Source organism: Coregonus lavaretus, assembly GCF_964263955.1.
Source record: "Coregonus lavaretus genome assembly, chromosome: 24".
NCBI lineage: Eukaryota > Metazoa > Chordata > Actinopteri > Salmoniformes > Salmonidae > Coregonus > Coregonus lavaretus.
Genome location: NC_140011.1, coordinates 5109040 through 5133515, shown reverse-complemented (window position 1 = coordinate 5133515; position 24476 = coordinate 5109040). Strand labels below are relative to the sequence as shown.

General features: G+C 41.1%; 1 pseudogene across 1 annotated transcript; it reads left to right on the top strand.

The window, feature by feature from the left end:
- Nucleotides 1-4458: 4458 nt before the first annotated feature.
- On the top strand, nt 4459-24127 carry LOC311099368 (UDP-glucuronosyltransferase 2B20-like; annotated as a pseudogene). The gene is made up of 2 exons: nt 4459-5285; nt 23831-24127. The product of its transcript is annotated as a UDP-glucuronosyltransferase 2B20-like (transcript).
- The last annotated feature ends 349 nt before the right edge of the window (nt 24128-24476 follow it).

Sequence of the window (24476 nt, the reverse complement as noted above, 5' to 3'; positions counted from 1 at the left end):
AGTGACCTCTTTGTTGATAACACATGTCTCATTCGAAACTCTGAGGGTTGAACATAATATTCCCAATACCCACTTCTTTAGGTACAGTATCTCCAAACTCGCAGCTTTGCTAAAAAACCGCCTGCAAAGTGTCCAGTTGAGAGGTGCTTAGACCTTAACCCCTATCTGAAGGGCACAATCTCCAGGTTAAATGACTCTCCCGAGTTGCACAGTGGTCTAAGGCACTGCATCGCAGTGCTAGCTGTGCCACTAGAGATCCTGGTTTGAGTCCAGGCTCTGTCGCAGCCGGCCGCAACCGAGAGACCCATGGGCGGCGCACAATTGGTCCAAGGTAGGGAAGGGTTTGGCCGGCAGGGATGTGGGTTCGTTTCCCACGGGAGGGGGCCAGTATGAATGCATTCACTAACTGTAAGTCGCTCTGGATAAGAGCGTATACTAAGTGACTAAAAATGAAAAAAAATATGTAAATGATATAGAACATTAACCCGCCTTCCAAATCAAATTGTATTTGCTACATGCGCCGAATACAACAGGAGGGTGCAAGTCTTTGTACTTGCCCTAATGTCGGCACACTTGATTCAATTGACCAACGCATTAGCAAACTTCTGACTGGAGTCGAGTGCGTTGGATGCGGGGGCGGGGATGTGAGCCCCCTCGGGTCCCCGCAGCCAGATGGTGTTTGAGCTTCTAGTGGAGAATTGCTATAGTTATTTTTCGGGATAGGCAGTTATGTCATATGTCAACAGTGTGCGAATAGGTTTCCATAGTTATTGTGACACCTATTTTATTTTATTCATTGTATTTTATTTTGTCTTTTGTGTATCTTATTTAATAAATGTTTACTATTTTTTCATTTATATATATTATGATACATTTTTAATGTTCAGTTTTTTTTGTATGATGCCTTGATGGATTGGGTGGGTGGGACGGATGGGTGGAGGTGGAGGTGGGGTGGGGTGGGGTGGGGGGGGGGGGGGGAATAAAGGACTGGGGATGTTGTATTGATGTCAATGTCTCTATGTTCTCAAATTTGAAAACGTACAAAATAAAGTGTTTAAAAAAAGGTGGTGGAATTATTAGTCAAGCTCAGAATAGGGTGTATCTGTAGCACACCTCCGCCACACCCTCATTTCTTAGATCTCCATCCCGGACGAATAGCGGGTGAATAGCACGCTATTCTCATGCTTAAATTCAAGGTCAGAATACACATAGAGAGAAAAGTGCATAAAAAATGTAATTATGTTCCATTTACACTCGCTTAACTCGGGCCGGAATTGGCCCCCCATGTCAATAATAAAATGGATGTAAGTTCTTTGTACTTTATCTTTTATTTTGCATTTAATAGTGCAAGCAAAAGCCACCGCATTTGGAAAATGATCCTTAGAATCCAAACAGCGTGTGATCTCAACCTCTGTAGAAAAAACAAACGTATGTGTATAATAATCAGCATGTTTGCTCAAAATCTGAGTTCATGTTTCCCCTTAACATGCATTCGGATGAGAATTTTTAAAAGAGCTTTGTCGGACCATTTGGTAAGTAATAGTCGCGTTGTAGCACATGGTCTGAATCTTAGGCTAACATGCTTCACAGGACAGGTACTTGATATAATTATGCAAAACAGGGCTGTCTCTTTAACAGAATGACAAGGTCCTGACTGACTGGGGAAGACCTTTGAACTTACTAGAACCAGATAAGAACCAACCACACAAGCTCAGACTCAGTTCATACAAAAGGATTCATTCAAGTTCATTCATACAGATTTATTTTCAAACATTGGCAGATTTGTCTTTGAATAAATCAGAGGTTTTCTTTTATGTACTGATATTGTTTATATAATTGGCAAGTGACATTTCGTGCCCGGTGACCCTCTATCCCAAAATGATCAATATTCAACCACAATACTAGAGGTCATTCTAGGGCCAGGATACAATCGATCAGTGGTAGATCAGCTTCATATGACATTTAAACATCATTTCTTATTGACCTGACAAATGTAGCGTTTACCGTGAATGCAGTCTACACGAACGCGGGAACATTGCCTTTAAAAGGTGCATCAGATTGAATCCCGGCCTAGGTCTTCTAATAAGGTCAAATAAGGGAAGCTTTGAATTATCTTGTCTTAAAGCTAGAATCAGGATTTGGTGAAACAGTGCCACCATCTTTGTTATTATTTTGTTGATGAAAAAGAGTAGAGAAGCACCCGGCAGCGTGGATTTTTTTGGGGGAAGTACATATTCTGCTGTCCTATCGCACGTGCAATGATGTCCGAGTGGAAAAGAACAGTGTTTGTTGTTTGAAGTAACTTCTTTGTTGCAATATCGCAAACAGACTTGGCAGTTTCATCAAAAATGGATTCTAGCTTTAAATATGAAATATACTCATGTGATGATGTTTTCCAGACCTATATCCATCCTGCCCTGCCTTTCGAAAGTTTTTGAAAGACAAGTTAACAAACAGATCACCGACCATTTCAAATCCCACCGTTCCTTCTCCACTATGCAATCCGGTTTCCAAGCTAGTCATGGGTGCACTTCAGCCACGCTCAATGTCCTAAACGATATTATAACCGCGATTGATAAAAGACAGTACTGCGCAGCCGTATTCATTGACCTGGCCAAGGCTTTGGACTCTGTCAACCACCGCATTCTTATTGGCAGACTAAATAGCCTTGGTTTCTCGCCTGGTTCACCAACTACTTCTCAGATAGAGTTCAATGTGTCAAATCGGAGGGCATGTTGTCTGGACCTCTGGCCGTCTCTATGGGGGTGCCACAGGGTTAAATTCTCGGGCCGACTCTATTCTCTGTGTATATCAATGATGTCGCTTTGCTGCTGGTGAAGCTCGGATCCACCTCTATGCGGACGACACCATTTTGTATACATCTGGCTCTTTATTGGACACTGTGTTAACAAACCTCCAAACAAGCTTCAACGCCATACAACACTCCTTCCGTAGCCTCCAACTGCTCTTTAATTTATATATATTTTTTTTAACACTAGTAAAACTAAATGCATGCTCTTCAACCGAACGCTGCTTACACCCGCCCACCCGACTAGAATCACTACTTTCGGCGGGTCTGACCTAGAGTATGTGGACAACTACAAATACATAGGTGTCTGGTTAGACTGTAAACTCTCCTTCCAGACTCACATTAAGCATCTCCAATCAAAAGTTAGATCTAGAATCGGCTTCCTATTTTGCAACAAAGCCTCCTTCACTCATGCTACCAAACATGCCCTCGTAAAACTGACTATCCTACCGATCCTATTTACAAAATAGCCTCCAACACTCTACTCAGCAAATTGGATGTAGTCTATCATAGTGCCATCCGTTTTGTCACCAAAGCCCCATATACTACCCACCATTGTGACCTGTATGCTTTTGTTGGCTGGCCCTCACTACATATTCATCGCCAAACCCACTGGCTCCAGGTCATCTATAAATCACTGCTAGGCAAATCCCTGTCATACCTTAGCTCACTGGTCACCATAGCAACACCCACCCATAGTCTGCACTCCAGCAGGTATATCTCACTGGTCATCCCCAAAGCCAACACCTCCTTTGGCCGCCATTCCTTCCAGTTCTCTGCTGCCAATGACTGGAACGAACTGCAAAAATCTCTGAAGCTGGAGACTCTTATCTCCCTCACTAACTTTAAGCGTCATTGTCAGAGCAGCTTACCGATCACTGCACCTGTACACAGCCATTCTGAAATTAGCCCACCCAACTACCTCATCCCCATATTGTTATTTATTTTGCTAATTTGCACCCCAGTATCTCTATTTGCACATCATCTCTTGCACATCTATCATTCCAGTGTTAATACAAAATTGTTTTTGTTTATTGCCTTACCTCCATAACTTACTACATTCGCACACACTGTATATATATTTTCTGTTTGTATTTTTTACTTTATGTTTTGTTTACCCCATATGTAACTCTGTGTTGTTGTTTTTATCGCACTGCTTTGCTTTATCTTGGCCAGGTCGCAGTTGTAAATGAGAACTTGTTCTCAACTGGCTTACCTGGTTAAATAAAGGTGAAATAAATAAATAAATAAATAAAATTCCTTCTCTTTAAGAATCTACATGAAGGATGTCGTACTATCTTTGGAGCATAGCCTCATGTCTTCTTGTGACATGCTTCGTGGTGTCTTTGCCAGCGTGCCATACTGGTCATTCCTCTGGAAGGAAACTATTGGATTCACATGGACATTCTGATCAATGCCCTTCAGGCTCAAGGACACTCCGTGACTGTGGTACAAACAAACAAAAGCTGGTACATTAAAAAGGAGTCTACATATTACAGCTCTATTACAGTACATGTCACTGATGGATTTGACAAGGACTTTGTGAAGCCAATTCTCAACACAATCCTCAATATATTTCTTGAGTCTGCAGGTGGAGGCCTTGTCATTCATGTCTAAAGTTCCTAAGATGATGGCTGAAATGGTGACCAATGATTGAAAAGAAGGAGTTAATGAAGACCCTAAAGGAGACCCAGTATGACCTTGCCTATCTTCAGCTACCTCTAGTCTCCAACGTCCACTGGGTCACCCTTGGAGAGGGACATCAGGCCATCACACCATCCCCAATGTCTTACATTCCTATGACTGGATCAGGGCTGACGGACCAAATTATCTTCACAGAGAGTGAAGAATATGCTTATTAAATTGCTTGCTCAAGTTCAGGACAGGTTCTTAGGTTCCCTTTTACCAAGCGGTTTGTAATTAGTATTTCCATTAATACAGGGGGCTGACTTCTGGCTCATGAGAGTTTACTTTGTGTTTGAGTTCCCTCGTCCCACCATGCCTAACGTCATCTATATTGGAGGGTTCCTGCGCAAACCAGCCAAGCCTCTTCCCCAAGACCTGGAGAAGTTTGTTCAGCGTTCAGGAGAGCATGGTGTTATTATTATGTCTTTGGGGACTTTCGTCAAGGATCTCCCAAGTGACCTAACAGATGAGATAGTGGTTGTTTTTGCCATTCTGCCTCAGAAGGTCATCTGGAGGCACATTGGAGACAGGCCAGCGACTCTGGGCAACAACACCTTACTAGTTGACTGGATGCCGCAGAATGATATACTAGGACATCCCAAGAAGAGGCTGTTTATAGCTCATGGAGGAGCCAATGGAGCTTAAGAGGCCATCTACCACGGAGTCCCCATTGTGGGCCTACATCTGTTTTTCGACCAGTATGACAACCTCCTTCGCCTGCAAGCGAGAGGAGGAGGAAAGAGTGTGACCATAGCCATGGTAGACAAGGGACAATAACGTCCTCACTGCTGTACACTGTGGATGTCATGGTGTTCCTTCTAGCTGCTGTGCTACTGATTCTGTGGACTACTGTTGCTTTTATCAGGTGTTTATGCTTCAGAATGTGTTGTTGATGGAAAATGAAACACGAGTAACTGAAAATAAGTTTAAAAAAGGGTACTGATGATGATTGTTTATTGGGTTGAATAGTACCACTATTTGGTTGAATAGTAATCCTAATAATAGAATAGCCACTAATAGTAGCAGCAGGTAGCCTCAAGGTTAGAGTGTTGGGCTAGTAACCAAAAGGTCGCTGGTTTGAATCCTAGAGCTGACAAGGTTAGAAATATGTAGTTGTGCCCTTTAGCAAGGCATTTGACCCTAATTGCTCCAGGGCCGGTGGTAAATAGCTGACCCCAACTCTCAGGGGGCGTTGGGATATGAAAAAAATAATGTTCCAGTGACCATCCATATTCCTCAAATATTTTTGTTTGATGTTGAGCATCTGGTTGCTAGAATTTAATTTAAGGGCCAGCGACGATGCAGGATTTAGTGTGTGTTTGTATCTGTTTATAAACAAAAGAGCACCTGACTTTTCATTACATTTGTGTCGCATCTGATAATGTAATAAGCACTAGATATTTTAATAATTCTCCATACTGTAATAACTTTTGACCTTTAACACAATACAATCAGAGAATGTAATAAATCACTAGACTATGTAGTAAAAACGGATGGATAACATGACATTTTCTTGATCATACGATGAATTATGACATGATCAGTTGATTATTACTATCAGTTCAGTAATGTTTTGATGAATAATGTAAGATTTTTAATTGTAATAATTTTTCGTGTAATATTTTTGGATCAATACTATATAGTCAATGAATAAAGAAAAGTGGAAAAGATGTGTTATGAAATGACACTTGGATAATGGAATAACACTGTTACATGTAGCACGGAGTAAAATAAAATTAAGTAAGCTTTGTCTGAGCCAGAATGGCCCTATTTCTGTAGCTTGAGGCAGGTTGATGTACAAGTACACCCACTGGACTGGACGCTAATCTGTCGCAGGGCCTTACCTCCAGTCCATCTCCCGAATGCTGAGTGCCAAGCAGAGAGGTACAGTGAGGGAAAAAAAGTATTTGATCCCCTGCTGATTTTGTACGTTTGCCCACTGACAAAGACATGATCAGTCTATAATTTTAATGGTAGGTTTATTTGAACAGTGAGAGACAGAATAACAACAAAATAATCCAGAAAAACGCATGTCAAAAATGTTAGAAATTGATTTGCATTTTAATGAGGGAAATAAGTATTTGACCCCTCTGCAAAACATGACTTAGTACTTGGTGGCAAAACCCTTGTTGGCAATCACAGAGGTCAGACGTTTCTTGTAGTTGGCCACCAGGTTTGCACACATCTCAGGAGGGATTTTGTCCCACTCCTCTTTGCAGATCTTCTCCAAGTCAATAAGGGTTCGAGGCTGATGTTTGGTAACTCGAACCTTCAGCTCCCTCCACAGATTTTCTATGGGATTCATGTCTGGAGACTGTCTAGGCCACTCCAGGACCTTAATGTGCTTCTTCTTGAGCCACTCCTTTGTTACCTTGGCCGTGTGTTTTGGGTCATTGTCATGCTGGAATACCCATCCATGACCCATTTTCAATGCCCTGGCTGAGGGAAGGAGGTTCTCACCCAAGATTTGACGGTACATGGTCCCGTCCATCGTCCCTTTGATGCGGTGAAGTTGTCCTGTCCCCTTAGCAGAAAAACACTGTCACGATCATTGAGAGACGGGTCAGACCAAGGTGCAGCGTGGTATGCGAACATGTTTATTAAACTCAATAAACATAAACAAAACCCGTGTAGCTCAGTTGGTAGAGCATGGCGTTTGCAACGCCAGGGTTGTGGGTTCGTTTCCCACGGGGAACCAGTATAAAATAATAAAATATGTATGCACTAACTGTAAGTCGCTCTGGATAAGAGTGTCTGCTAAATGACTAAAATGTAAAACAAGAAACAACGTAACGTAAAGTCCTCAGGCTATACACATACAAGCCTAAACACGGAACAAGTTCGCACAACTAAGGTAGGCAAACAAAGCATAATGTTTCCACCTCCATGTTTGACGGTGGGGATGGTGTTCTTGGGGTCATAGGCAGCATTCCTCCTCCTCCAAACACGGCGAGTTGAGTTGATGCCAAAGAGCTCGATTTTGGTCTCATCTGACCACAACACTTTCACCCAGTTCTCCTCTGAATCATTCAGATGTTCATTGGCAAACTTCAGACAGGCCTGTATATGTGCTCTCCTGAGCAGGGGGACCTTGCGGGCGCTGCAGGATTTCAGTCCTTCACGGCGTAGTGTGTTACCAATTGTTTTCTTGGTGACTATGGTCCCAGCTGCCTTGAGATCATTGACAAGATCCTCCCGTGTAGTTCTGGGCTGATTCCTCACCGTTCTCATGATCATTGCAACTCCACGAGGTGAGATCTTGCATGGAGCCCCAGGCCGAGGGAGATTGACAGTTCTTTTGTGTTTCTTCCATTTGCAAATAATCACACCTACTGTTGTCACCTTCTCACCAAGCTGCTTGGCGATGGTCTTGTAGCCCATTCCAGCCTTGTGTAGGTCTACAATCTTGTCCCTGACATCCTTGGAGAGCTCTTTGGTCTTGGCCATGGTGGAGAGTTTGGAATCTGATTGATTGATTGCTTCTGTGGACAGGTGTCTTTTATACAGGTAACAAACTGAGATTAGGAGCACTCCCTTTAAGAGTGTGCTCCTAATCTCAGCTCGTTACCTGTATAAAAGACTCCTGGGAGCCAGAAATCTTTCTGATTGAGAGGGGGTCAAATACTTATTTCCCTCATTAAAATGCAAATCAATTTATAACATTTTTGACATGCGTTTTTCTGGATGTTTTTGTTGTTATTCTGTCTCTCACTGTTCAAATAAACCTACTATTAAAATTATAGACTGATCATTTCTTTGTCAGTGGGCAAACTTACAAAATCAGCAGGGGATCAAATACTTTTTTCCCTCACTGTATAAGGTCCCATTTTTTGTCTTTGGTACGACTTGACCGGGAATCGAATCCACAACCTTCCAATCTCAAGGCGGACACTCGAAGCACAAGGACACAGAGTTTGTCAGTGGAGGTGGGATAGAGTGCCAGCAGAAAACCACATCCTTCCATCCCGTGTAATACCCGGTCTGTGTGTAACTCTGTAAGGCTGCCTTAATTCCTCAAACTGGGAAAGATGCCAGTGAGTTACAGACCATCCCCCCGGAAAGTCTCTCTTTTAAAAACATTACAACATGTGGCCTAGGTTGGTCTAGGTGTCTACGGCGCTGCCTCAGGGACACACATACCGCTGCAGCATGGATTTGAATCCGGTCCACTCCTATTTCAGCACAATCTTTCCGTTCTCTCTATCCTATTCAATAAACAAAAAAATATGAGCGGAATGGGACTGCCCCACTCCTTACAAAAAAACAGATGTTGAAATATCAATTGAAATGATTACATACATAATTTATTACATTGTTTACCGGTTTTATGTAAAAAATTAAAGGTTGTAACGTTATGATGAGTCAGATTATTCAGCGGTTATTTGATCAGTTTTAACAAGCTGTCATTTATTTAGTTGAAGTTCCATTCATACAATAATCATTGGTCAAGGAACCGGCACATTGTACACACACTGACAGGAGGATAGGTTGAGTGGTTCACGGAAAGATGGGGATGCACAAAGGGGTATAGGGAGATCAGAGGGGAAAGGAAACCACAGGTCTGAATTTATTACATACAACTACACCCATTTCAAAACATCTACAAATCGAATTCAAAAGACAAACATTAGGCCAGATAGTTTGCGATACACAACCTAAACTCGACAAACATCCTGGAAACACTTAAGACAAATATTTTCCAGCAACCAGAGTGGATACACATTCCAAAACAAAAAATTAAACAAAATGACACACAAACATCAACAACGGTCAACCCCACTGAGATGGGACCTCAAGAATTTGTTATGCATAAACCTTAAAGTTAGTTTAATAAAGTTACCATGGTTTTGTCCTATTCCTTACAAATAGGGCAAAAGACGGGAACACTCGCAAAAATTGTAACAGTGTTACCTAAGAAATAAAAGTCAAAGTAAATACAGTACAAAAATAATACGTACATAAATGGAATGCAACCACAGTCAGAAAACAAAAGACCTGAAATTGAACTATTGCTTTCGTCTTTCATCACCCGTTTATGACTCACGACACAGACAGATGTAATCTACAGGTATGGACACGAGATGACACAAACGTAGTATTGCAATTGAAAACAAAAGAAATGTGACTCGTTTCAGGAAACTAGGCGTATGATGGAAGTCACTACTTCACAGGAGAGACATTTGAACCTAAACTGGCTGTAGACCAAGAAGAGCTCTCCAGTAGGTGTACCAAAACATTCAAAGCCCATTATCTCAAAAGTTTATCAACTTTCAAAGCAGAATTACTTTCCCTTTACTCCTCAACTGTTGTGTATGATATACCATTTTCTAGCTCTGAGTCTCTACTTTTATCCAATGTAAAAAACACAATTTCAAATTTTGATCTACATAAGACCGAATCGAGCCGGTCGGTCACAAATGAGTCACCTTGTGTTGTGTTAGCATACAGATATCTCTTTCAATATGTATTTTTTATGTGCACCTTGCCCTTCTGGTTGCCACTCTCTCCCACCAGCCTGTCTGGGTCCATGCCTGGTACCATGTAGACAGTGATGAGCTGAAACAACAGAGAGGGCAGCATGGGCACACACTTACAACAAATTACTCACCAACACACAACTCCTTAGATATCAATATCATATGAGAAAGATCAACAGTGCTGTAACCAAAGTTCCCTGTAATGCTTTGGGGCACTGAACACATTTTTGGTCTTGTGAGCGGAAATTTGAACGTTGTGAGAATTTTGTGCAACTTCTGGCACACGTTTACAGTGAACACTGAGGCTGTACCCTTTTTAGACAGTAGCCAATAGGCTATTGTGGCTATTTGAGAATAATGTAGGCCTACCAGCAACACCAATGGAGCAAATCCCATAACAGTTTCACATGGAAATAGCTTTTGATTTCTATGACATAGCCCACAGTGGTGTTCAATGCAGGCCTACATTGCATGAGACTTTTAAAAACCAAGGGCTTGACATTAATTACTTCATCTGTAACACCATGGGCCAAATAGGTGACTGTGAATTGAATTGTATTGTGTTGTATGATGCAAGAAACCACTTTACAAAATACAATTCATTAATTTTACCATACAGAGAATTAAGACAATGTAGTCTAGCCCTCTGCCTATTGGCTCATTTGCATATTTAAGCCTGTCTCAAAATACAACACTACCCCTTTAATTAAGACATAAGCTTTTTACCTGACTAGCTTTTCAAAGATAGCTTGAAATGTAGCCTACATATTTTGTGCTCTTGTAAGAAGCAGTAACTCGCCATTGCTGGCCTACACTCATCTATAACTGGGCTAATAACTCAATAACTAGCACAAAGAATATCAACAAACATACAAAGGTGTGGCTCTGATCTGAACTGATCTGAAAAGAGCATTCACTTGCGGATGATTGAAAGACCTACCTGCCAATAGAATTCTACTCCGTTGCACTATGGCTCTGCCTACAACAAAATCACAGACTCAATCTTGCACAGTTAGATTTGTTTTGGTTTGTTGCATTGAAAAGGGGCTGATATAATGTTGATTTGATCACAGAAAAAACATTGATCTGTAAAGTGCAAACTAATGGACTAAAAGAGATAATGAATTAGAGTGCAAAGGTGATAAAGAATATCCCACATCCACCTCTATCTGACTACCATGGTAAAGTTCGTTTGAGATTTGATATTCGCCAGACATTCAGACCTTCAAACTTCAATAGCTCGCGAACGATTTGAGCTACAGCCCTCAGGTTCTTTATGAAGTGAATAAGTTGCACAACATTGTACAATACTTAATTTCCCGATTCCGACCCGAGTTTCATAAAAAAAACTGCAACGGTGTAGGCGGCCTGGTACACAGGCAATGCAACTAGTTAGGGACCATCAACAAAGTGCATGATCACAATATTCAAATAACAATAAGAAACCTTAAAGTGTTCACAATGGAGGGACAGCCTTTGTTCTTCTCACCAAATGATTTAAATATTTTATTAAATAATGTACAATACCAATCAAAAGTTTGGACACACCTACTCATTCAAGGGTTTTTCTTTATTTTTACTATTTTCTACATTGTAGAATAACAGTGAAGACATCAAAACTATTCAATAACACATATGGAATCATGTAGTAACCAAAAAAGTGTTAAAGAATATATATTCTATATTTGAGATTCTTCAAAGAAGCCACCCTTTGCCTTGATGACAGCTTTGCACACTCTTGGCATTCTCTCAACCAGCTTCATGAGGTAGTCACCTGGAAACCATTTAAATTAACAGGTGTGCCTTCTTAAAAGTTAAATTGTGGAATATCTTTCCTTCTTAATGCGTTTGAGCCAATCAGTTGTGTTGTGACAAGGTAGGGGTGGTATTCAGAAGATAGCCCTATTTGGTAAAAGACCAAGTCCATATTATGGCAAGAACAGCTCAACTAAGCAAAGAGAAACGACAGTCCATCATTACTTTAAGACATGAAGGTCAGTCAATCCGGAAAATATCAAGAACTTTGAAGTTTCTTCAAGTGCAGTCTTAAAAACCATCACTGCGCTATGATGAAACTGGCTCTCATGAGGACTGCCAAAGGAAAGGAAGACCCAGAGTTACATCTGCTGCAGAGGATAAGTTATTTAGAGTTACCAGCCTCAGAAATTGCAGCCCAAATAAATGCTTCACAGAGTTCAAGTAACAGACACATCTCAACGTCAACTGTTCAGAGGAGACTACGTGAATCCGGCCTTCGTGGTCGAATTGCTGCAAATAAACAACTACTAAAGGACACCAATAATAAGAAGGGACTTGCTTGGGCCAAGAAACACGCGTAATGGATATTAAACTGGTGGAAATCTGACCTTTGGTCAGATGAGTCCAAATTGAGATTTTTGGTTCCAACCTCTGTGTCTTTGTGAGATGCAGAGTAGGTGAATGGATGATCTCCACATGTGTGGTTCCAACCGTCAAGCATGGAGGAGGTGGTGTGATGGTGTGGGGGTGCTTTGCTGGTGATACTGTCTGTGATTTATTTAGAATTCAAGGCACACTTAACCAGCATGGCTACCACAGCATTCTGCAGAGATACGCCATCCCATCTGGTTTGCACTTAGTGGGACTATCATTTGTTTTCAACAGGACAATGACCCAACACACCTCCAGGCTGTGTAAGGGCTATTTAAGCAAGAAGGAGAGTGATGGAATGCTGCATCAGATGACCTGGCCTCCACAATCACCCGACCTCAACCCAATTGAGATGGTTTGGGATGAGTTGGACTGCAGCGTGAAGGACAAGCAGTCAACAAGTGCTCAGCATATGTGGGAACTCCTTCAAGACTGTTGGAAAAGCATTCCAGGTGAAGCTGGTTGAGAGAATGCCAAGAGTGTGTAAAGCTGTCATCAAGTTAAAGGGTGGCTACTTTGAAGAATCTCAAAGATAAAATATATTAACACTTTTTTGATTACTACATGATTCCAAATGTGTTATTCTATAGTGTAGAAAATAGTAAAACATTTAGAAAAACCCTTGAATGAATAGGTGTGTCTAAACATTTGACTGGTACTGTATATATTTAAAGAAATAACTTTAAAAGTAAATACAGTGCCTTGAGAAAGTATTCATACCTCTTGACATATTCCACATTTTGTTGTGTTACAGCCTGAATTCAAAATGCATTAAAAAGAAAAATCTCACCCATCTACACACAATACCCCTTAATCACAAAATGAAAACATGTTTTTATAAATTTTTGCTAATTTATTGAAAATAAATACAGAAATATTTCATTTACATAAGTATTCACACCCCTGAATCAATACATGTTAGAATCACCTTTTGCAGCAATTACAGCTGTGAGTCATTCTGGGTATGTCTCTAAGAGCTTTGCACACCTGGATTGTACAATATATGCACATTATTATTTTAAAATTCTTCAAGCTCTGTCAAGTTGATTGTTGATCTTTGCCAGACAGCCATTTTCAAGTCTTGCCGATTTAAGTCAAACCTAACTACTCCACTCAGTAACATTCAATGTGGTCTTGGTAAGCAACTTCTGTGTATATTTGGCCTTGTGTTTTAAGTTATTGTCCTGCTGAAAGGTACATTTGTCTCCAAGTGTCTGTTGGAAAGCAGACTGAACCAGGCTTTCCTCTTGGATTTTGCCTGTGTTCAACTCTATTCCGTTTCTTTTCATCCTAAAAAACTCCAGTCCTTGCCGATGATAAGCATACCAATAACATGGTGCAGCCACCACCATTCTTGAAAATATGAAGAGTGGTACTCAGTGATGTGTTGTGTTGGATTTGCCCCAAACATAATGCTTTGTATTAATGACATAAAGTTCATTTCATTGCCACATTTTTTGCAGTTTTACTTTAGTGCCTTATTGCAAACAGGATGCATGTTTTGGATTTTTTTTAAATTCTGTACAGGCTTCCTTATTTTCACTCTGTCATTTAGGTTAGTATTGTGGAGTAACTACAATGTTGTTGATCCTTCCTCAGTTTTCTCCTATCACAGCCATTTAACTCTGTAACTGTCCTAAAAATCACCATTGGCCTCATGGTGAAATCCCTGAGCGGTTTCCTTCCTCTCCAGCAAACGGAGAAAGGAAGGGCACCTTCATCCTTGTAGTGACTGGGTGTGTTGATACACCATCCAAAGTGTAAATAATAACTGCACCATGCTCAAAGGGATATTCAATGTCTGCTTTTTTTTTTATCCATCTACCAATAGGTGCCCTTCTTTGCAAACTATTGGAAAACATCCCTGGCCTTACAGATAATTGTTTGTGTGGGGTAGTGGTGCGCGGGACAGCTGCTTGTTCACCCGCACCCGCCCGCAAATGCTAATAACCCACCCGCAACCGCCCAAAGTGAAAATCTGAGGCCCGCACCCAACCTTAACCCGCAAATATAGAAAATGTGCCACAGGCTACAGTCAAAGACTGCAGAATGACTTTTTGACAGGAGGTGCAGGATTTTGTTTTGCCAGATTTATATATGTTTCTGCTTATAATTCCCGACATTTTGGTAGGCTATTTGTTAGTCAACTTGTCTATAATTAGATTCATGTAGCTTTTCTGTTGTTATCATATGTTGCCCTAGAAGACTAAATAAACCCTTGCTCAACATAATAGTTTAATATATTGAAAGAATGAATGCTTCAATCTAGTTGACATCGATAAAGTTTTCTCTTTCATCTTTCGCAGAGCAAAAACTTTTAGGGACTGGGGAGAAAATACAATAAAGCAACAACAAAAAAATTAATGGGAAAGATTTTCTGTGCAAATGTCCAAATGACATCAATTTCACCGGTTGTAAGAGGGGAAAAGCTGTGAAAATGATCCAACGTGTTTCTGATAAGATTTCAGTTCGGCTTTGATGCATATTTTATGTGGTTTAAATACTATCAGCTTTTATGATGCTTTTATGAAGAATACAGCAACTATACATATCTAACTGAGCATTGCATTCTCTCAAGATGCATAAAGAAATCATATTTCTCCACTCCTGTTCCCAAATCCAAAATGTGCCTACATTTGGTGTATAATAATATAATAAATATTATAATTGTACTGCAAGAAATGCTCAATTCTGCAGGAGGTATTATTACGGCTATAGCCCTATTCGCACAGGACTAGTTGGTTATGTATTTATTACCCCAGAATGTCTGTTATTCCAGAGGATGATTCGGACAGGATGTTTTTTCAAAACTGCCCCCTGTAATGTATTTTTTTAAATATATACAGTACCAGTCAAAAGTTTGGACACACCTACTCATTCAAGTGTTTTCCTTTATTTTTAATATTTTCTACATTGTAGAATAATAGGGAAGACATCAACATTATGAAATAACACACATAGAATCATTTAGTAACCAAAAAAGTGTTAAACAAATATAAAATATATTATGATTTGTTTAACACTTTTTTTGGTTACTACATAATTCCATATGTGTTATTTCATGATTTTGATGTCTTAACTATTATTCTACAATGTAAAAAATAGTACAAATAAAGAAAAACCCTTGAATGAGTAGGTGTGTCGAAACTTTTGACTTGTTGTGTATTTAAAATGGCAGTTATGACTGAAGCCTGGAGTTTTTTTTTCTAGGTGTGAAGAAATTTCAACAAGGCCAGGCGATAAACAGCTAACTTGCACTTTATATGCGCTTTTAGGCTATAGATGAAAAAGTGAACTTGTTCCGAATGTTTAGCTCAGTTGTATGCTGCTTTGCGATCTATTAACAGCAAGGGTTGCATTTAATAGGCACAATATTATTTTATGATATCATTTGGCGATGTTCAATTCATTCGCACAAAATGTATAAACAAAAGCCTTCACTGTGAAAGTTGACATATAAAGGCCCTTCATATACAGGCTATGCGCAGCACTTCCTTAAATGAATCGAATCAGTTAGCTCTGAGTCTCTACTTTCATCCAATGTAAAAAATACAATTTCAAATGTTGCTACATAAGACCGAATCGAGCCGGTCGATCACAAATGAGTCACCTTGTGTTGTGTTAGCATACAGATGTCTCTTTCAAGATGTTATGTTTTTGGCTTTAAAGTTCAACTTTTGATTTAGTCTTTCAACACCCGTATGACTCACTACACAGACTATATGGGTCATTTGACATTCTGATTTAATCCAAGCACGAGGTGACACAATTTTGCATTGCAATGACTGTTGTTGTGATAGCCAAAGGCTAAAGGCTAAGGATCCCCTTAGAGATAAATATTTCAGTCACCTTGTGTTGCATTATAGGCCTACAGTTGATTCTTTAAATCAGAAAAGCGCTTCAATGGCTTTAAAATGTAAACGTTATGGTGACTATGACAAAATTAGCGTGGTTGAAAAACTAAATAAATCATGATTTAACTTTGTTCTATATTTTGACCTGGGTTAGGACCCAGACCCAGAATATTCATAGCCAGGGATGCCACCTGATTTGAGCTGCTCTTGTCATTTCTCAATGAGAAAGACAGAGCTTACAAAGCGGATGGTTTCCAAACAGCTAGTGGAATAGAGCAACTATAGAGCTAGAAAAAAACATGGGGGATTGGAAGTGATGCAGACAATTACATTGATGGAAGTTACAATCTATCTGCAATATTAAGCTGATCTATCCACTGACCGCTCAGATAGATCTTAAGCTGAAGATTGGTGGTTTTGAACAGAGATTTCATTAGAAGAGCAGGAGAGTGTAAACATGTAACCATTATTCCTTACAGAACACAATACTCCAGTTGGCTTCATTATAGCTCTTTATGGGTAGTGCCTTGTAATGTATTCAGTATAGTGGTGTGTGTGTGTGTGTTTGTGTGTGGTGTGTGTGTGGCATGGGTATTGCGCTGTAATGTATTCAGGTGGAGCCTTGGGGGCTAGTGGGGTGTAACATAGCATGTGTAGGAGACAGAGGAGAGGAGATTAGATTTCTGGTTTGAAGAGCATCGCTCCCCCACTGCCACTAGTGCTGAGCGATTAGTGCTTTTTGAGGTCGGTTCGGTTTCGGTTAGATTATTGCAACAATTAATAAAAGTCCCATGATGGTAGTGAATGCCCATTACTTTTCAAATCAAATCAAATGTTATTTGTCACATACACGTGTTTAGCAGATGTTATTGCGGGTGTAGCAAAATGCTTGTGATTCTAGCTCCGACAGTGCAGTAATATCTAACAAGTAATATCTAACAATTTCACAACATATACCCAATACACACGAATCTAGGAAGGAATGGAATTTAAGAATATATACATATATGGACAAGCAATGACAGAGTGGCATGGACTAAGATAAAGTAGAATATTATAGAATAGAATGCAGTATATACATATGAGATGAGTAGTGCAAGATATGTAAACATTATTAAAGTGACTAGTGTTCCATTTCTTAAAGTGGCAAGTGATTTCAATAGGCAGCAGCAGCCTCTAATGTGCTAGTGATGGCTATTTAACAGTCTGATGGCCTTGAGATAGAAGCTGTTTTTCATTCTCTCGGTCCCAGCTTTGATGCACCTGTACTGACCTCGCCTTCTGGATGATAGCGGGGTGAACAGGCAGTGGCTCGGGTGGTTGATGTCCTTGATGATCTTTTTGGCCTTCCTGTGACATTGGGTGCTGTAGGTGTCTTGGAGGTCGGGTGGTTTGCCCCCTGTAATGCGTTCAGCAGACCGCACCACCCTCTGGAGAGCACTGCAGTTGCGGGCGGTGCAGTTGCCGTACCAGGCGGTGATACAGCCGACAGGATGCTCTCAATTGTGCATCTGTAAAGGTTTGTGAGGGTTTTAGGTGCCAAGCCAAATTTCTTCAGCCTCCTGAGGTTGAAGAGGCTCTGTTGCGCCTTCTTCACCACACTGTCTGCGTGGGTGGACCATTTCAGTTTGTCAGTGATGTATACGCCAAGGAACTTGAAGCTTTCCACCTTCTCCACTGCGGTCCCGTCGATGTGGATAGGAGGGTAAACTTCTGCTGTTTCCTGAAAAACACGATTTTTATCACTTATTAAACATAATTTATTCACATTACTTTACTTTAATAAAATATGTCAGTTGTTGTGTACAGTGGGGAAAAAAAGTATTTAGTCAGCCACCAATTGTGCAAGTTCTCCCACTTAAAAAGATGAGAGAGGCCTGTAATTTTCATCATAGGTACACGTCAACTATGACAGACAAAATGAGGGGAAAAAAATCCAGAAAATCACATTGTAGGATTTTTAATGAATTTATTTGCAAATTATGGTGGAAAATAAGTATTTGGTCAATAACAAAAGTTTCTTAATACTTTGTTATATACCCTTTGTTGGCAATGACACAGGTCAAATGTTTTCTGTAAGTCTTCACACACTGTTGCTGGTATTTTGGCCCATTCCTCTATGCAGATCTCCTCTAGAGCAGTGATGTTTTGGGGCTGTCGCTGGGCAACACAGACTTTCAACTCCCTCCAAAGATTTTCTATGGGGTTGAGATCTGGAGACTGGGTAGGCCACTCCAGGACCTTGAAATGCTTCTTACGAAGCCACTCCTTCGTTGCCCGGGCGGTGTGTTTGGGATCATTGTCATGCTGAAAGACCCAGCCACGTTTCATCTTCAATGCCCTTGCTGATGGAAGGAGGTTTTCACTCAAACTCTCACGATACATGGCCCCATTCATTCTTTCCTTTACACGGATCAGTCGTTCTGGTCCCTTTGCAGAAAAACAGCCCCAAAGCATGATGTTTCCACCCCCATGCTTCACAGTAGGTATGGTGTTCTTTGGATGCAACTCAGCATTCTTTGTCCTCCAAACACGACGTGTTGAGTTTTTACCAAAAAGTTATATTTTGGTTTCATCTGACCATATGACATTCTCCCAATCCTCTTCTGGATCATCCAAATGCACTCTAGCAAACTTCAGACGGGCCTGGACATGTACTGGCTTAAGCAGGGGGACACGTCTGGCACTGCAGGATTTGAGTCCCTGGCGGCGTAGTGTGTTACTGACGGTAGGCTTTGTTACTTTGGTCCCAGCTCTCTGCAGGTCATTCACTAGGTCCCCCCGTGTGGTTCTGGGATTTTTGCTCACCGTTCTTGTGATCATTTTGACCCCACGGGGTGAGATCTTGCGTGGAGCCCCAGATCGAGGGAGACTATCAGTGGTCTTGTATGTCTTCCATTTCCTAATAATTGCTCCCACAGTTGATTTCTTCAAACCAAGTTGCTTACCTATTGCAGATTCAGTCTTCCCAGCCTGGTGCATGTCTACAATTTTGTTTCTGGTGTCCTTTGACAGCTCTTTGGTCTTGGCCATAGTGGAGTTTGGAGTGTGACTGTTTGAGGTTGTGGACAGGTGTCTTTTATACTGATAACAAGTTCAAACAGGTGCCATTAATACAGGTAACGTGTGGAGGACAGAGGAGCCTCTTAAAGAAGAAGTTACAGGTCTGTGAGAGCCAGAAATCTTGCTTGTTTGTAGGTGACCAAATACTTATTTTCCACCATAATTTGCAAATAAATTCATTAAAAATCCTACAATGTTATTTTCTGGAAAAAAAATTCTCAATTTGTCTGTTATAGTTGACGTGTACCTATGATGAAAATTACAGGCCTCTCTCATCTTTTTAAGTGGGAGAAATTGCACAATTGGTGGCTGACTAAATACTTTTTTCCCCCACTGTATATTACATTTGTTTTATTTGATGACTTTATTATTTCATTCCAAGTCATGTCATCTCTATAGAGCTGCTGCTTATGCTGTCTGACAAAATCACTATTTTGTAGTTCTTCAAAGTAAATAAGGCATTATTTTATGACCAATGAATACCAACTATCAATCAATCTTAGATCATGTGTTTTTAAGTACAGATACCTCGCGAAGCAACAGCTGCTCTCTATATCCAGTGGTGGAAAAAGTACCCAATTGTCATACTTTTTTTTCAATAAATGAAAAATAAGTAAAAAATATGCCTGGTACCATGTAGACAGTGATGAGCTGAAACAACAGAGAGGGCAGCATGGGCACACACTTACAACAAATTACTCACCAACACACAACTCCTTAGATATCAATATCATATGAGAAAGATCAACAGTGCTGTAACCAAAGTTCCCTGTAATGCTTTGGGGCACTGAACACATTTTTGGTCTTGTGAGCGGAAATTTGAACGTTGTGAGAATTTTGTGCAACTTCTGGCACACGTTTACAGTGAACACTGAGGCTGTACCCTTTTTAGACAGTAGCCAATAGGCTATTGTGGCTATTTGAGAATAATGTAGGCCTACCAGCAACACCAATGGAGCAAATCCCATAACAGTTTCACATGGAAATAGCTTTTGATTTCTATGACATAGCCCACAGTGGTGTTCAATGCAGGCCTACATTGCATGATACTTTTAAAAACCTTTTTACATTATGAAGGGCTTGACATTAATTACTTCGTCTGTAACACCATGGGCCAAATAGGTGACTGTGAATTGAATTGTATTGTGTTGTATGATGCAAGAAACCACTTTACAAAATACAATTCATTAATTTTACCATACAGAGAATTAAGACAATGTAGTCTAGCCCTTTGCCTATTGGCTTATTTGCATATTTAAGCCTGTCTCAAAATACAACACTACCCCTTTAATTAAGACATAAGCTTTTTACCTGACTAGCTTTTCAAAGATAGCTTGAAATGTAGCCTACATATTTTGTGCTCTTGTAAGAAGCAGTAACTCGCCATTGCTGGCCTACACTCATCTATAACTGGGCTAATAACTCAATAACTAGCACAAAGAATATCAACAAACATACAAAGGTGCGGCTCTGATCTGAACTGATCTGAAAAGAGCATTCACTTGCGGATGATTGAAAGACCTACCTGCCAATAGAATTCTACTCCGTTGCACTATGGCTCTGCCTACAACAAAATCACAGACTCAATCTTGCAGTTAGATTTGTTTTAGTTTGTTGCATTGAAAAGGGGCTGATATAATGTTGATTTGATCACAGAAAAAACATTGATCTGTAAAGTGCAAACTAATGGTCGGCGACTTCAGGGAAGTTCAATATCTTGCGTCTCTGAGCGGCCTGGCATTTCTTCTGCGCGGCAGTTCTGGAGGAGGTGCGCAGCTTAGAGGTTGTTTTCTGAAACAACAATTAAACATATTTTGATTAAAGGTTCCATATGTTACACATACAGTGCATTCGTAAAGTATTCAGACCACTTGACTTTTTCCACATTTTGTTACGTTACAGGCTTATTCTAAAATGGATAAATTGTTTTTTATCCTCATCAATTTACACCCAATACCCCATAATGACAAAGTGAAAACAGGTTGTTGTTTTTTTGTGCAAATGTATCTAAACCAAAAAACAGAAATACCTTATTTACATAAGTATTCAGACCCTTTGCTATGATATTTGAAATTGAGCTCAGGTGCATCCGGTTTCCATTGAGCTGTTTCTTCAACATGATTGGAATCCACCTGTGGTAAATTAAATGTTTTGGACATGAGTTGGAAAGGCACACACCTGTCTATATAAGGTCCCACAGTTGACAGTGCATGTCAGAGCAAAAACCAAGCCATGAGGTTGAAGGAATTGTCCGTAGAGCTCCGAGACAAGATTGTGTCGAGGCAAAAATGTCTGTAGCATTGAAGGTCCCCAAGAACACAGTGGCCGCCATCATTCTTAAATGGAAGAAGTTTGGAACCACCAAGACTCTTCCTAGAGCTGACAGCCCGGCCAAACTGAGCAATTGAGGGAGAATGGTCTTGGTCAGGGAGGTGACCAACAACCCAATGGTTACTCTGACAGAGCTCCAGAGTTCCTCTGGGAGAACCTTCCAGAAGGACAACCATCTCTGCAGAACTCCTCCAATCAGGCCTTTATCGTAGAGTGGCCAGACGGAAGCCACTCCTCAGTAAAAGGCACATGACAGCCCGCTTGGAGTTAGCCAAAAGTCACCTAAATGACTCTCAGACCATGAGAAATAAGATTCTCTGGTCAGATGAAACCAAGATTGAACTCTATGGCCTGAATGCCAAGTGTAACGTCTGGAGGAAACCTAGCACCATCCGTACGGTGAAGCATGGTGGTGGCAGCATCATGCTGTGGGAATGTTTTTCAGCGGCAGGGACTGGGAGATTAGTCAGGATCGAGGGAAATTTGAACGGAGCAAAGTACAGAGAGATCCTTCATGAAAACCTGCTCCAGACCTCAGACTGGGGCGAAGGTTCACCTTACAACAGGACAACAACCCTAAGCAAACAGCCAAGACAATGCAGGAGTGGTTTCGGGACAAGTCTCTGAATGTCCTTGTGTGGCCCAGCCAGAGCCGGGACTTGAACACGATCTAACATCTCTGGAGAGACCTGAGAATTGGTGTGCAGCGACGCTCCCCATCCAACCTGACAGAGCTTGAGAGGATCTGCAGAGAAGAATGAAAGAAACTCCCTAATTACCGGTGTGCCAAGCTTGTAGTGTCATACCCAAGAAGACTCGAGGCTGTAATCGCTGTCAAAGGTGCTTCAACAAAGTCCTGATTAAAGGGTCTGAATACTTCTGTAAATGTTATATTTCAGTAATTTTGTTTTAAATAAATGTGCAAAAATGTATAAAAACCTGTTTTTGCTTTGTCATTATGGGGTATTGTGTGTAGAAGGGAAAAAACGATGTAATCAATTTTAGAATAAGTCTGCAATGTAACAAAATGTGGGAAAAGTCAAGGGGTCTGAATTCTTTCCAAATGCACTGTACAGTATATACACAGGAGTGTGTGGACACGCCTTCAAATTAGTGGATTCGGCTATTTCAGCCACAGCCGTTGCTGACAGGTGTAGAAAATCGGGCACACAGCCATGCAATCTTCATAGACAAACATTGGCAGTAGAATTTCCTTACTGAAGAGCTCAGTGACTTTCAAAGTGGCAGAGTCATAGGATGCCACCTTTCCAACAAGTCAGTTCGTCAAATTTTCATTCTGCCCCGGTCAACTGTAGGTCCTGTTATTGTGAAGTGGAAACGTCTAGGAACAACTACGGCTCAGCCGCAAAGTGATAGGCTACACAAGCACACAGAACGGGACTGCCGAGTGCTGAAGTGCATAGAGCGTAAAAATATTGGTTGCAACACTCACTACCGAGTTCCAAACAAGCCTAAGATCACCAAGCGCAATGCCAAGCGTCGGCTGGATAGGTGTAAAGCTTGCATCCATTGGACTCTGGAGCAGTGGAAACGCGTTCTTTGGAGTGATGAATAACAAAGCGAGGTCCATACAGAAATGGTTTGTCGAGATCAGTGTGGACGAACATGATAGGCCTGCACAGATCCCTGACCTCAACCCCATCGAACACCTTTGGGATGAATTGGAACGCCGACAGCGAGCCAGGCCTAATCGCCCAACATTGGTGCCCGACCTCACTAATGCACTTGTGGCTGAATGGAAGCAAGTCCCCACAGCAATGTTCCAAAATCTAGTGGAAAGCCTTCCCAGAAGAGTGGAGGCTGTTATAGCAGTAAAGGGGGGACCAACTTCATATTAATGCCCATGATTTTGGAATGAGATGTTCGAAGAGCAGGAGTCCACATACTTTTGGTCATGTAGTGTATGTTCTTAGGCTACATTTGAGCTATCATTTAAATTAACCTTTTGACTGCGGAATTGTTTCAAAAAAGAAATGGCCGATATTCACCATGCCTACTAGAGAGAGACAGAGTAAAGATTGCCTGTTTAAATATCCCAGATTATGGGGCGCGTTTGTAACATGCTATAACCATTTAGCATTTTTTGTGGCACGGAATTTACATTTTTCACATAATGCAGCATGTGGTGCCCCATATCAGATGTCGTGAACACTAGTTGCTCCTACCTTGTCGGCCAGTAGGGAGAGCTCGCTGGTGTCGTGGGCATCGTAGTCATACAAGACCTTGGCCTTGCGGTGGCCCGTGGCAGGCGGCTGCACATCCTGGATCTTCAGCAGCCAGCAGACTCCTGGGCGGAGGTGGAGGCCAGGCCTGGGGGTGAGACCCCTGGCAGGGTGGCAGAGGAGACGGGGGAGGGGCAGGTGGCAGAGGTGGAGGGGTTGGAGTTTGAAGCAAAGGAGTTTGAGTACCTGGGATCGAGTTACGAGCGAGGGGGCGTGGGCGGGGGGAAGAGGTGGTCAAAAGAGATCATGAATTAGAGTGCAAAGGTGATAAAGAATATCCCACATCCACCTCTATGTGACTACAATGGTAAAGTTCGTTTGAGATTTGATATTCGCCAGACATTCAGACCTTCAAACTTCAATAGCTCGCGAACGATTTGAGCTACAGCCCTCAGGTTCTTTATGAAGGGAAGAAGTTGCACAACATTGTACAATACTTAATTTCCCGATTCCGACCCGAGTTTCATAAAAAAAACTGCAACGGTGTAGGCGGCCTGGTACATGGGCAATGCAACTAGTTAGGGAACATCAACAAAGTGCATGATCACAATATTCAAATATCAATAAGAAACCTTAAAGTGTTCACAATGGAGGGACAGCCTTT